This window comes from Pteropus alecto, unplaced genomic scaffold (assembly GCF_000325575.1).
Source record: "Pteropus alecto unplaced genomic scaffold, ASM32557v1 scaffold222, whole genome shotgun sequence".
Lineage (NCBI taxonomy): Eukaryota > Metazoa > Chordata > Mammalia > Chiroptera > Pteropodidae > Pteropus > Pteropus alecto.
This window is the reverse complement of record NW_006433716.1, coordinates 3,039,676-3,052,307: the sequence shown is the minus strand read 5'-3', so window position 1 is coordinate 3,052,307 and position 12,632 is coordinate 3,039,676.

The window sequence follows — 12,632 nt, the reverse complement described above, 5'->3', positions numbered from 1 at the left end:
GGTAAAAACGGATATAACAGACATCCACTCCTTCCTCCAAGTTAGCACGACATCCTCTTGATTGTGTAAAAATGTTTTCATCTTAGCTGTTTCACAGAGAAAAAGCAGCATAGAAGTTCAAACAAGATACATTTTAAAATAGATATGGAAGCAGAGTGAGGGAATCAGTTAAGTAACTTGAATGTTTGATTCAAGATGGCCAGATGGATCTGTCACCACCGTCGATTAGTCCTGTTGAGTGGACCCAAGTCTCTTCTGGGTCTGCATTGCTTTGAGCACTGATGCTGGAATTTGCATCCATTTCTATGCTCAGTAGGAAACGACCCTCCTCTTCTATCAATACACTCCTCTTGACATGTTAAAACAGCCAATCAGGTTGTAATTATGTCACATTTTAGGAAGAATATCCAAGGCTAGGTTCCACTGTTGTACCACTTTTATGGCCCTACTGGTTTTTAAAATATTGAAAAACATTCTTACTATTGGGTAAATAGTTACTGCTCTGAGTCTTCCTATCGCACCTACCGCCATTTCCCCACTCTTCAGTAATTAATAATTCATGATGTCTGGAACAGCAGGGGAGCTTCCAGGACCTGCCTATTCTCATTGGTTGATATTGTCAATATCACCCCCAGAGCACATCTGTTGATTGAAGAGTCAAAATCTCGGAGAATGATCTTATTTCCATTTCACTGTCTCCTCCTCCCACTAATGAAGAGCCTAACAGGAATATTTATACTTTTAATATAACCTTTTTACAATACTTTTGATGTCTAATTCTGGTTTAAAACGACTAAAAATAGACCTCACGAGTGAGGTTCTTAATAGCCTAGTTAGAGACTCCCAGGATCAAGGAGTGAAAACTCAGAGATGAGTGCCTTGAATTCTCTCTCTTCTGTTGTAGAGAGGGAAGCTATAGGGATGGGCCTTCTCTGTTGTTCTACTACCAGACCCAATCATGGCTCACAAAACAGTCAAGTTTGACTAGGGTTAAAGAAGACCCTCTAAATCTCAGGCTGGACAGAGAAAATGAAGGGACATACATGGTTTTAAAGGCCTTCTGGGTGCATAGGTTATTTATCCCTGAAGTGGATTTATAGTATGCAGGGAAAGAACATTGGCTTTATTGTGACAGACCTGATCTGAATCCTGATTTGGCCACTTCAGGCTCTGTGACCATGGTCACTTGAATTTCATTGGGTCATAGCATACTCACTGAAAAATATGGATAATTCATAGTGCGATTGTGAAGATCCAATGAGGTAATTCATGCATGCAAACACATAACACTCATAAATGAGAGCTAAAACCAAAACTATAAAACAAGCAATTCAATCTTCACATTTCTTACTCTGACAATGTGAAGAAAAGGATGAGAAGATGCTGCTGGCCAGTAGCACCCTTTGAGTTATAGCAATCTTCTGTTCATTTCTGTGATGGACCTTTTTATGTATTAGCATGCTGATGAAGGTCTTCACTCATTCCGAAGGTCATGTTCCAGGAGAAAGAAGATGAGATCGAGTGCTTTCCCTTATTACTTCTGGGAAGAGATGGCCATGGAGAATGGGTTGCTAGTCATATCCTGTAGCCTGCTAATTCTTAGAAACCACCTCTTTAGAAATTGCCTTAGGCTTCCTCAGTTTCCCCAATGCGAATGAATACTCACCAGTGCCACGGAGTAAGATACTGAGGCAAGTGTCAGTTTACCAAGTTGCCATCTGAGCAAGTTCTTCCTCTCATGATGATTCCTTACCCCAACCCACAGGCTATATTCTATGGCTCCTTGTAGAAATCAGCAGCAATTCCTGACAATGGCAGATGTGCCCTTTTATTAGTAAAGGCTGCATCCTGGAGTCTTCTCAGTACCTCTTGAGCAATGAAGCTCATTTCCTATGCTTTAATGTTTCGAATATATTATTATTATCTTTAAAGTGAAGGTGGCAAATAGGAGTAATCTCAAATACCACCACGAATTGCTTGGCAGAAGCTGCTGGTATATTGTGCTTTATCAGGACTCCAAGGCTACAATCAAGGCCTTGCTTGATTAGCATTGTCTATAATGGGTGTGGGAAGGTATGCTGGCAGTGTGCCTATAATGCATTTGCTGATCCTGTTTTATAGTCTCTAATTCTTTTTCAAACAATAACTTTTTAAAAAAGGTATGAAATATCAGACTGAATGGATTAGAGGAGCTTTTCTTAGGAAAATGATAGAACACACACTAAAGAGATACCCATCCTGAAGCAGAGTATTTTATGATTTCAAACTGGAGAGTGCATCGTTACTTGTGTGAGATGAGTTTTCTGGTGCTTATGTTCACATGCAATGAAAAGAAAATATGTGTTTAAGTGTGCATAGGCAATATGTCCTAACTTTTCCTTCTGTCTGCTAAAGTAGGGTGTATAGGCTTCAAATTTTCAATTAATATTTACTTTCCTGGAGCGGGGATTTGTTCTTCTCTCCCACAATAAGATGCATCCGTATCTTCCTATCCTTTTTTCACCAGCCCTCCACATACATTGATATGGTGGGGAGCCATTTGATGGTGTCTCGCTGAGGTATTCACAGAAGTTTGCTATTAATGTCAAGGATGCCATCTCCCGATGCTCTGAAAGCTATAAATCCCCAAGGGGCTGTGACAGTGCTGTTCGTGGTGGAGAGATGGCTCCTACCCCCTGTCTGTGTCTCACTTTGTATCCCGAGCACCAAGACAGCACTACACGTAGTGATCCACAACTTCTGCTTCTGCATTGCATTTCCTGTCTGCAGAAGGCTCACACAGAGGCCTGGGTGGAGTCGACAGGTCATGCTAAGCTCCTGTCCCTTCCCTTGCAGATGTGCCCACTGTGCTTCTTGAAAAATTACTTGTGCAAATTGCCAGTAGACGGGCCTGTCTCCATAGGACATTAGCACTTGGACAGTTAAGAGTTAAGAGTTCTTTGATGTTTTGGACCATGAATATTTAGTGACTTTAGGTTTTCTTTCTAATTCCTCACAGCCATTTTACTTCCAAGAAGAATGTAGTTTTTACTGTAGCCGACAGGAATATCACCCGGAATAGTTAGAGATATGGAAGAAATGTTTGACGTTCAGATTAGACACTCTTCTTTCAAAATTCATTATTTACTCTTTTGTTAATTTCAACTATTTTAACATTTCTTTTATTCATTTAGTCAGTCAAAATTTATTGAGCAGCTCTGCTGTACCAGAGAATAATATTGACTCCTAACCTGATGAATAAGAATCCTGTAATCTGTCTTCGCAGCTTTCACAATTTGAGGAGAAAGGTAGATAAACATGAAACCAAAATTCTATCAATGATTAGAAAATGACACATTAAAGCATTTATGTCCAGAGAACAGCCCTGTGGAGAAAAACATTATTGCCAGGCAGATGAGAGGGAATGAATGATATTTCTGACTTAAACTTTGCCACCCAATTCTGGACACTGGCCTCTGTGGGCTGATATTGACTTTGTCCAGCTCACAGAGGTGTTGTTATTGAGGACTGGACTGCCAGTATAATTTAAAAACTAAAACAAATTTAACAATCTCCTGAATTGGAAGAAATCTTAACTGAGAGCTGCCTCAGCAGAGCTTTGTGTAGTCTTCAAAGAAAGCAGGTTTTGAGGCCAAGGTATGTGTTCAACAGCCAATGCTTCAGCGACAGAGCTATATGTAGAAAAGCAGACTTTGTCCCTTAGGGGTACAAATAGGATTGTATCTGCAATCCATATTTACTTGTTGTTTTAGACCCTCACATATCATGAAAGGTGAGCATGAGGCTAAACCAAAGCACCTAAGATCTGTAGGCTCACCTCGTTGCAGTACTGCAGTAAGGGGAAAAAGAAAGCGTAGGAAAGTCAGTTGCCACATCGCCCCTAACTGTAGGGGTTAGTTAGCTGTAAATGTCAACAGTCCTAACAAGGACTGTGGAGTAATTTGTTAAATAACAGAGTGAGCATGCCAATCCGAAGCTGCTGGATGAGATCACAGCATCAATTAGAGACAAAGGAAATTATTCGCTTTCCTCTGCATAAAGTAGGCCCTTGGAGGCTCAGAACTAGCTGGTCCAGGAAAAGCAGAGAAAGCAGAATGAAGGAGTGGGGGAAGGACAAGGCAACTCAGCCTCCTGGAAGTCTGAGGGACAGTAAAGAAAGAGAGCCCTCACACTGATAAAATACACACGACCTGAGCAGAGTGGAAAGAAAGCCCCAGTCCCGAGGGAACTTGAGAGCAGAGCGTCTGACAGCCAGACTGAGTGACCAGCCTCACCATCTGCTCCCACACATCTCTCTCCAACAATGGGGACTTCTGCAGACCTTCTGCCCCTTCCCTTCCCCCACCTTTAGCATGCATTTAAATGAGGCCCATAACTGGGGGGCATCCTCTCCCATAGTGATCTCTCACAGTGAGGGAGCCAGCCCAGCGCCCTAAACAGGAGGCCCGAGGGGAGAGGTTAAAATCTCAGCTGCCCAGAGAGATGATTAGGGAGCTGCTCCCAAATTAAGCTGCTTCATTGCTGGTACTTGGGCATGTGTTGGGATAATTGTGCTTGAATACTTAATGCTTGATTGACTTGGCTGTTTTGTGTTTGACCATATTTTGAAATGCAATCTCACTGTTGGGGTAGGCAATTAGCATTGAGCCCAAGGGGTTGGAAATAGTGAGACTGAGTTGCTCCTATGGTGATTTCTTGCTTCTTTCCTGGATTCTGCACAGAAAGCTGAGTGTTCTACTGGGGCTCATTTGCCTATATTTGGATCATCTGGAATTTTGATCTTAAAGAGGAAGTCTCTTAATCCTGAACTTCAGTGTAGCTGCCAACTTTGATCTTTGAGCCTTTGGTTACAGCTGAATTTTACTTCCATTTTAAGTGACCTTTGTTCCAATTCAGCAGTGGAAGAATAAAATAGGAGAAGAGAGGTCAGGGCTTAGAAAAGGAAAATTCATGCTGAGTATTAGAAAGCCTAGGACAGAATGTGAGTGATAATTTATGACACAGAATCCAGAATTTTGAGATGACAGCTGAATGGCTTTGGTGCCCTGTCTTATTCAGTTTTTTGTGGGTACATCTTAATCATCTTTGTATCCCCAGAGCCTAGAACACTGCCTGGTTTTTAGTAAGCATTTAGTATTTATATTTGGAGCATATATATTAAACCTAGCACAATTTCTAAGGAAACAGAGATGGGTAATTAGCTAATTTTTAAAAATCCATTTAATTTCATTTTCAAATCGTGAACTCAAGCACCATTCAGGCTGCATCCCATATTATTGAAATAAAACATTCTAGTTAAGAATTACCAAAGGCAGGCAATGGATTTCACAGTTTTAAGATCTCTTTGAAGATATTTGAAACTGCTATCTATAACAAAGGAAGGCCAAGGTTCTGCTCATTTAGTCTTATTAAAGGTAGCGCAAGCAGATACTGATTTATTTAAAGAGATAAAAGGAAGGTTAACTATGGAATAGCCAGATGACTTCATATATATCACTAATTCCATAAAAGAATGTATCCATTCCATAAATGACGGCATCATAACCCATTTGTTGAGTTTCATAAGGAAAATAAGAACCAAGGACAAATTAAATACATTATAAAACCTAGATGATGGATCTTAAACAATTCTAGGAGCACAGAAAAGAGTCTGGAGGAAGTCTAAGACCAGATGTTGACAATATGCATGCACTTGCAATTCCTGTATTGCCTTGGACTTCTGAGGACTGAATCTTAGCGAAATGAAGGAGTCCACTGACTTTGGCTGAGTGATGTGAATTTTAACATATGTTGGCTATAAGAACTTGATGTTTTTGTAAATGGGTCATTAATGTCCCTCAGTCAAGGCATAACTCCTATGTTGTTCTTGAAGAGTTGTTGTGGGGATTAAATTAAATAATATATGTAAGATATTTTTAACTGCCTGGCACATAATATTTACGCATATATTTCAATGATAATATTTGCAGTTATTACTAAATTTTGAGCACCTTCTTGTTTATTGAGGATATATTCTCATCGTATTTCTTTTCAAGTATGTGTGGCTCTGCTTAAGACTGTAGACTTCTCCAAAAGATAGTGCAAACAAATTTATTATAGTAAACACTTTTGTAAGGTCAAATAATGAATGATAATAATTCTCAGTCACTGCCCCAAATTTGAAATTCTAATTATATAATTATCATAAATTCCTACCAGCTGGGGAGTCTGGGTTAAGTATTAACAAGGCTAAGTATTTTAGTGTATCAGGAAAGAGAACAGAATAGCAAATAAGCAAGTGTGTTTGAATCTTGGTTCTTTCAGTTATTAATCTCTTTGAGCCTTGAGATTTTTATCTTTTAATGAAGTAATAATACCTACTTCACAAAACTGATAAAAAGGTTAAATAAGATAATATATGTAAAGGACTTAGTACAGTGTTTAGCCTATATAGAAAAGACCCAATGAATGAATAAATAGCAGTGGTTATTGTTATTGTTGTTATTAACTTTATTCTTATAGCTATGATCGTCATCTTACATCACAGAAATTGGAATATGGGCCTTTTTAACTCCTCATGGGAAAACAGCATTCAGGAGAAGCTCATGAGTGACAATTTGCCCGTTTAGAGGGTATGGTATGGTCTGTTGCAAAGAAGCCAGAGGATGGGGATTGAAATCTTGAAATGAATGGCAAGTTTCCAGTCTCTCTTAGAAGGCTCTACAGAGCAGAGGATGGCTTTGATGGTACAGGATAAGGGTGACTATGTTGCTATAGGAGCAAAGGATCAGTCTTCTCCTTCTGTGTTCTCTCTTGCTCCCAGTGATCACAACCATCATCATAATAAAGGCACCATTTATTGACTTCCTCGTGTGTGCAAAGACTTTATTTGCATTATTTTTAATCACCTTTAAAAATCTGATCTTCAAGCTAGCTGTTATCCTAATTTACAGTCATATAAATGTCACTTAACTAGTGGATAGCAGAACTAAGGATTCAACTCTGGGCTTTCTGACTGCTAAACCTGAGCTTTTGCTTTGTTCTCTGGCATGGTTTACCACTTTGGTGCGATCTCGAACTCTAACCTAACAAAAGATCTTTAAAAACAGTTATAAAGAACCATTTTTGAGGATAATTTTTTTTCTCAATTTGAGTTGTGTTTTTCTTCCTCCCTACAGAGTACAAAATTATCAGAATCCACACATACACACACTCGCGAAACTAGTGCGAGTCACTACTCTGAGTATGTTACATATAGTTTGGCTGCAAGAAAATTAAACTATCAAGAAATAGTTCCCAAGACCAGTATTTCTTCTTCTTCTTCTTCTTCTTCTTTTTTTTTTTTTGTATAAAAGCAGCTGCCAACAAAAGAATGAAGCAAATTAGAAAAAAGTCTCCCAACCACAGATCATAAATGCATCATAAATGTATTTAATTTGGTGTTCTAAGGAGATTGAGACATTCTCAATCTTGGTCACATAGTAAGTTAGTACTGGAATCAAATTAGAATCCAGCCTTTGGATATTCTTTCCAGTACTTTTTCCTGACACCTCTGCAGCCTTTCAGGTATTGAGGTTGTAGAATAGAGAGCAACTTTTTAACAAAGACAAATTGTGTATGTGTGTGCATAGTGTGTGTGTGTGGGGGGGGGAATGTTTAACACACTCCAGGAGTAGCATTAACTGAGGAGGATCTCTAATTTTTTAGCACTTTTGGAGGATGTCCACACCCATGTATCATGTGCATATAGAACATATTTTGCTCTAGCCCTCTTCTCAGTCCTGAGCATACATACCTTTGGACATGTTGCAAGGACCACTCATTCCAGCTAAATACCTCTCTGCAGGGGCAACTTGGAATGTAGCAAAATTTGTCTCTGGCAACACTCTTCTTTTCCTCTGATGGTCCTCTAATTCTTTTTGATGTACCTAATAGCCCTCGAGCAGCCCCTATAATCCTATCTGTATGTTTTATTTTTTGTAGACTTTAAAATTGATGTGAGAACTCAGTTTTAAAGTCTACAAAAAATAATCTAATAGTAATCAATTGTATTTGCATAGCTCGTTACATTGTAGAAAGTATCCACATACCCGTTATTTTATTTTTGTTATTAACTGTGCCAAGAGGAGCATATAGGCGGGTTATACATCCTTTACAAATAATGATACAGGATTAGAAAGTTTAAAAGACTTTCTCAAAGTCACACTGGACAGTGAGCAGTGGATTCACGGTGAGCTCATGTCTTCTGAGACTTAACCAGGTATTCATCACTGAGATCCATTTCCTCATAGAGTATTTTCACTTTGAAAGAAGAGTATAAGATTGAAAGGTGTTTTATGCACACAAAGATTTTGATTGTGTAATTTCAGGCTTTGTGTCAGGAATTAGGCAAATGTGTACTTTGGGGGTACCTCGAGTCATACCATGAAAGCCTAAAACCTTAATGAAGGAAAGTCATCGGAAGCATATCTTTCTCTAAGGTTTTATCCCACAGTAAACATTTGACAATATTTTTTTCTTCAGAAAAAAGGAAGTACATTTTTATCAGTATCAAGGGTAAACAAAAGTCAGTGTCAAGCCAAAATTATTCAGTATTTCTTCCATTTACCATGTTCTAGAGCATTCTTATTAGAGGATTTAAAAGTTTGAAATAGAAGTTAAGCAAATGAATACATGGGATAAAATTTATGGGAAATTGGTGAGCAATTAACATGAAACAATAAAATTAACCTCTGGCCATGTATTGTGCATCTATTGGTTTGCAGACACGGGAATTTCCTGGGCGATATCTGAAACTGGAATCCATACATGGAGAGCAAAGAGAGATGGAAGAAAGAAGCTGACTATTCCAGATTGGTAGGTGGCGGGTTTAATAAGCAAGGGAATTTACACATGACTCATGTCTTGGGCGACCACGAGGTGAATAGGTCTCTGCACCTGCCTGACAGAAGCTTAAAAGTTTATATAAAGGCCTTAAATGGGTTCAGTCACATATTCAGTCCAGATAGTCTCAACAACACCTTACTCTCTCAAGATTATATCCTTGAAACAGCTCCTAGTGTGGGAATGGATGGCAGAACATACATTCCAAGGATGGGAAGGGGAGAGGAGTCTCTGATTGCAGGCTCATCGGTCAACTGGCGGTCACATCCTCTCAGTGACCCCCTCCAACAGCATTGCATTGGCTGTGGAATCTGTAGAAGATTTAATTGCATAATTTCTTAGGTTCTTTAGAAAGTGAGGGCCAGCACTATAAATATTTTCAGGTGAATATAATATTCTTATTGTTATGGAGCTAACAACTTGTGTACCTTGAGGAGGAAAAGGTGGCACAACCATAGCTGCCAGTTACATACATTTAATTAACATAAAAGATAATGTTGTTGATAATTGTTTTCATTTTTTCATTTGTCTCAAGACAATTTATATTTGCTCATATAAGCATTTTTATGATGGCTGCTTTAACATCCATGTCAGATAATTCCAATATTTTATTAATCTCAGTGTTGGCTGTGAATTGTCTTCTCTCATTAAGTTGTGATTTCTCTGGTTCTTAGTATGATGAGTGATTTTCAATTATATTCTGGAAATTTTGGATTATTTTATGAGACTCTGGATTCTATTTAATCTTGTTTTTCAGGAGGTAGTACCCCTGTTGAGGTGTAGCTCAAGGGTTGGATAGGTGTACATGTCCAGCTTCCTGATGGGCACTGTCAATACCGGAAGGGGAGAACTGGCTCACACCTCTTCCTTGCAAGTGGATAGGGCTGAAGTTCAGCTCCCCAGTTAGTCCTACTGATACCTTCCCAGAGAAAATGGTTGCATCAACTTGTACTGCCTTGTTGTCTCCCAGTGGCAGGGTAAGACCATCCCCTGCGGACACCAGGGAAAGGAAAAAGCAAAAGACTGACTCACCTGCTTTGTTGCTGCGGGGCAGGGCAGAAGTGCGTGGGACGAGTGCCAATTAACCCACCTCATACTTGCCTCATACTTCCTATTACCACGTCATTGATGCCAGGTGGCATGGAGCTTCAGCTTCTCTGAGATGGGTGAGGGAAAAGTGAAGTACTGACTAGATAGGACTCAGTTTTAGTTTTATCATAACTCGGTAGGGTAGGGGCGGGAGGCTCTGCTAGCCAATGGACCTCACTGACACTGTCTTGGGAGGGATCTGAGTATTACTGATTGCTTCTGTGGGAAGGGAAGTGGAGTAGGGTGGAAGATCAGCTCCCCACTTAGCCCCTCTAAAACTGTGGGGTGTGGGGAATGCAGATTGGTTTGGGATTTTTGTTCTTGTTTTTGTTGTTGTTGATGGAATTTGCCTAGAGTAAGGCAGTACTGCCAAAAAAGGTTTTCTGTTGCTAGGCCACCCTTTCCTTGTCTTTTGGCTAGGAAGAATAGGCTTTCTTAGAGTTCTTTGTTTTTTGTTTTTGTCTGGCATGTTGGTGATTCCTGGGTAGAGGTTTCTGCAGTGCCATGTCTGAGATGTATGGGGTGGGTGGGAGGGACTCAGTGACATGTTGTTCCTCAAGTCCTAAGATTGCTAGGCAGTCTGTCTTCTTCCCACCTTTCAGAATTTTAGCTTGTTTTTGCTTTAATATTCCAGAATTCCTAGTTGTAAGAGAGAGGACCTCTGGCTCTGTAAGAAGAGGAACTAGAGCTTCTCTATCTTGGAGCTAGAAGTCCCTATCACCATTTTTAATGAACTCTCTAACATTCAGCTTGGTCAGAATATTTCTGTAGATTTTTCTATAGGAGTAGTGTGTGTGTGTGTGTGTGTGTGTGTGTGTGTGTGTGTGTGTGTAGTGTGGTGTATACAAAGACAACTTTGTGTGTGTGTATACAAAGACAGTTTAATTTTACTTCTCCTAATACCCATTTATTAAATTTTGCCTGCTTGTCCTATACACACATACACACACACACACACATACATGCACACTGGTTTTGTTGTTGTTGGTCTACTATACAAATTTACTTGCACTTTGCTCCTATCCCCACTCCAAGCTCATTCCAAATCTTGCCCTGTAATTCTTTGCCTTAAGGTGGATGTAAAATATCAAGAGTACTAACTCAGGTTACCAAGGGATCCCAAGCATCTACCCATTGTTTTGCATCAATTTGATCATTTCCTGTAATAGTGAAATTTTGTCTTAGTGGCCTTGCATGGAAAATTCCTTGAGCTCCGAACTCTGACTATTCACCTTTGTAGCTATAGCACCTGGGTTCAATATCTGACACCTCACAAATTCTCAGTGGCTATTTGTTGAATAAAGTGTCCATCTAAGCACATTTCCACTCATCCCTGCCTCTGATTGGAATTCTCTCTTTGCACATCCTCATATGCCATTTGTTAATTTATTTGAGAGTGAAATGTATGGCTTACATGATGTTAAACTGTCTCACTGTGTAACCTTGGGTAGTTCAGCATTTCAGTTATCTATTGCTATATAATAAGCTTCCTCAGAACGCAGTTGCCTAAAACAACAATGATTTTGCAATTTGGATACGACTTGGTAGAGCCAACTTATCTCTGTTTCATGTGTCACTAGCTGGAGTATTTTAACTATGGCTGGAGGGTAGACTTCCAAGATGGCTCACTCACAAAACTGGTAAGTTGGTGCTGGCTCTTGGCTGAGAGCTCAGCTGAAACTCAGGCAGGGGTCTTGTTTATTCTTCACATGAGCCTCTTCACATGGCTGCTTGGGCTTCCTCATGGCATGGTGGCTGGATTTCAAGATGTAGAAGCTTCCAGGCCTTCTCAATACCTGGCTCAGAATACTCATAGTATTTCTCTGCATTTTATTGGCCAAATCAGTCTTAGACCTAGCACAGATTCAAGAAGAGGGAATATAAGCTCCACCTTTTCTAGGGGAGTAGCAGCTTGCACATATAAGGAGAGGCTGAAATAATTGGGCCTATCTTTGGAGAGTAACTTTAACACTCTGCCATAAAATTTCTTAAACTGTAAAATATGAAATGAGAAGAGGGCAAAAATACTACATCAATCATAGAATTGCTATGAAAATTACAGAGAATCTATGTATCAATTTTAGAATGATTCCTGGCACATAGTAAGCAGTCAATACATTTTAGCTAAATTAGCTAATTTTTGTTGATATGAGAATGGAAATTGCGGCAAAACATTAAGTTAGAGAAGAACATACCTTTTCCTTCAAGGAAGTTATTATATCTTCTCTTAGAGTCCAGTTTTACTGGTTAATATTTCCTTTGATAGCTTCGATTAATGCATTCTCTTTGATGTGCTTCCTCTTAAACAACTGATAGAGATTAAAAAAAAAAAAGACGTCAAACCGATAGCCATCAAATGAATAGAATAACCCACAGCCTTATTTTATAATGACTTTTGGTGTGTCTGTTGGAATCCTTTTTCTTTTTATACTCACTGGTGGGCATTTTTTTCTTGATATCACTTTTTAGTCCCTCCACATTGTGCTTTGAAAAAGCAGTCCTCTAAAGAGATATAACGAATGATTTTGGCATGACATGCCCTTGGAAGCTGCTCTTGGTTGTCTCTTTGGAACTACTCATGTGCAGAGTTAGCCGTTTAGGAAAGTTGCAGGTCAGCAGAGGTCATCAGCCCGATAAATCCAAGATGTAACCAGTGGGGCCAGGTAAGTTCCAAGTCAAGT